The following is a 2,826-nucleotide window of genomic DNA, read 5'->3' on the forward strand; positions in this document are numbered from 1 at the left end:
TAAATTTTTCTCCTCTGGTGGACCAACTTTCGGGATCTTACTATATTTTTTTTTGTTTATTTAGGTCTTATTTGGGATCAATTTTATTATTTTTAAAGTGCTTTTACATGATTTTATTTATTGTTTTTAAAAGTAAATTAATATTTTTTTGAAATGCTTGTATTTAAAAATAATTTTATCTCAATCAAATATGAGAAACAAATTTTGTTTCAAATCAAACCATAAATGAAACAAAATAAAAATTACAAATTAAAAGTGATCCAGGGAGAACATCTTTGGATGATATATGAGAAATTCTATAGTGGTAGTAACATGACCATAGTGAAATCTATAGTGGTAGTAACATGACATGACCATAATTTTGGTGAACTTATATAAAATTCTTGGTGTGTTTACTTCTGTTTTATTTGCTCATTATTTCTTAAAAATGCGAACGACATCCTTTCAGTTTCGAACTCATTTTGTTATTTTGTTTGTAGTATGAGGGAGCAGTAAATGAGGATGGAAGAGGGCCGACAGTTTGGGATAAGTTTGCCCATTCATTTGGTAAGCTATAGGCTGAGTTATTTCCTTAATGCTTTTTTGAAAATTTACATACTTTCCAACACAATTCTTATGTATTTACATATCTAACGTCCAAAGTTTGATATTTGCACTATAACACCTTGATGTCATCAAAATATGCATGAAAAGGTGAATTTCAATTTTAGAAAAATAGTGATGGTGGTTTTTTTAAAAGCAAAGTTAAAGATTTAAGTGGTAAGCATTTAAATATGAATGTTTAAATGTTAGATATGTAACTAAATAAGAATTATGTGGTATGCATGTAAATGTCTCTTGGAAGTTTCTAAAAAGAAAGGATTTTTTTCTAATTTACAGGTAAGATCATAGATTTCAGCAATGCTGATGTTGCTGTTGATCAGTATCACAGATATGAGGTCAAGCTTAATATCAATTTGCTCTATTAAGGAGAAAAACAAAGTAATAATGTTTTAATAGTGCAGAATATTTGATGCAGGAGGATGTGCAACTCATGGCTGATATTGGAATGGATGCTTACAGGTTTTCAATTGCTTGGTCCCGTATTTTTCCAAGTAATTTTTTTAATACGACTGATAAATTTATTTCTTTTTATATAGGTCTTCATATAAGTTCATGTATTCTTGTTGAATATTTTTTTAGTAGATTATTAGTGTTTTGAATCTTTCTTGGGGAGTTGACTTTATCTTAATTTTTCATCACTATCAGATAAGTATGTCTGCATTCCGAAGTACTGTAGAATTACAGTGATATTTTGTTTAATTAATCTTAAAGGAACATGTTCAACTGTGCAAAAATCTTAGTTTAATTGTCTTTCAAAGTCCGATAGGCAAAGAATGATAAGGTAAAAATCTATTTGATTCTTTCTTATTAAATACAAGACTGTGGATTTAATTTGTGTATTCCTAAACTTTAACTTTTTTAAAAGTAAAGATAATGCACTTTTACATGTCAGTAATATCAAGTTTTGATCAGTCATGAAAGTTATGGGAGCTGTATGCAAAAATTTATTGCCAAGTTATATGTGTGAAACCCCTTCAGTAGATTGAAGCTTTGCTCTTAAACGTCGATGCGCCTTTTGATTTAATGGTTGGAATTTTATCGAAAACTCTAAAGTTATGTGTGCTCATACGGGTGCACTGTTGAGATGAATGACTTTTTGAGAAGTTACACAAATGGGACAACTCATGAGGTCATTAGGCCAAAGTGGACAATATCTCATTGAGTGAGAATTTGGGTTGTTACAAATGATATCATAGCATTTCACTAATTTGAAGATGGGAATATTTTTCTCACGGATGATTCCGAGTAGAATGAACCAAACTCTTAAGCATAGCTATACCTTTTGTTATACTAGCTAGAGTTTTTTAGAAATTTTAAAGTTAAATGTGTTCATAAGGGGGCACTTTTAGGATGGGTGACCTCTTGGAAATTACACCAATGGGACAAAATGGTGAGGACATTAGGCCAAACGGAATAATATTTTAATGGGTGAGAATTTGGGCTATTACAATATGTTTGACATTCTTCCTCACGAATGCCTAAACTCATGTCAATAATGTTGCAAAATAGATGCTATGATGATATTTTTGATAATTCTAGCATTAATATGTACACAACTGATGCATGTGGCTTCCCTCCAAATCCATTTTTGAGGAGAGTTCGATGGACACCATCTTTTGGGCATTACTTTCTAGCATCTCTATAATTTTATTCAATCCCCTTATTGGTTCTCTCGGGTTCTAAGCAATGGTCAAAACACAAGTTTAAAGTGGGAAGTGTTGAAAAAATTTACCTCTTTCACAATACATATAACTACTCGATTATTTAAGAGTAGTATTTTTGTACTATATATAACCATAATAGGAGTTTTCCCATACTTAAGGTGCGAGGGTCAACCCTAGTCCCCCTAGTTCCACAATTGATCTTAAATTTTGGCTCGTGAACGTATTTTATAAAAATAATGTGTTGGAATATATGATGAAATATGTAAATAAATAACTCTGATACGAAAAATTAAGAGAACTACTGGTAGATATCCCTCCTTAGTTATGGCTCATTGGTTACATCATAATCTTATCATCATTAGCCTTTTCCTAATTAAGAAAAAAAAAACTTACAACCAATATGGTGCTTTGATAATAACTGAAATAACCTCCCATAATAATTCATGACAATGTTGACTACTTGTGCAGATGGAACTGGCGATGTTAATCAAGCAGGGATTGACCATTACAACAAATTGATAAATGCACTGCTAGCTAAAGGTAAGTAGAAAAAAAAAAA

At 30.9% G+C, this 2,826-nt stretch overlaps 1 long non-coding RNA gene across 1 annotated transcript; it reads left to right on the top strand.

The window, feature by feature from the left end:
• Window positions 1-288: 288 nt before the first annotated feature.
• Window positions 289-2,808, top strand: LOC110035441. Its single transcript, XR_002295143.1, has 4 exons — window positions 289-546; window positions 880-938; window positions 1,019-1,094; window positions 2,736-2,808. It is a non-coding gene; the product is annotated as an uncharacterized LOC110035441 (long non-coding RNA).
• Window positions 2,809-2,826: the final 18 nt, after the last annotated feature.

This window comes from Phalaenopsis equestris, unplaced genomic scaffold (assembly GCF_001263595.1).
Source record: "Phalaenopsis equestris unplaced genomic scaffold, ASM126359v1 Scaffold197733, whole genome shotgun sequence".
In the NCBI taxonomy this organism is placed as follows: Eukaryota; Viridiplantae; Streptophyta; class Magnoliopsida; order Asparagales; family Orchidaceae; genus Phalaenopsis; species Phalaenopsis equestris.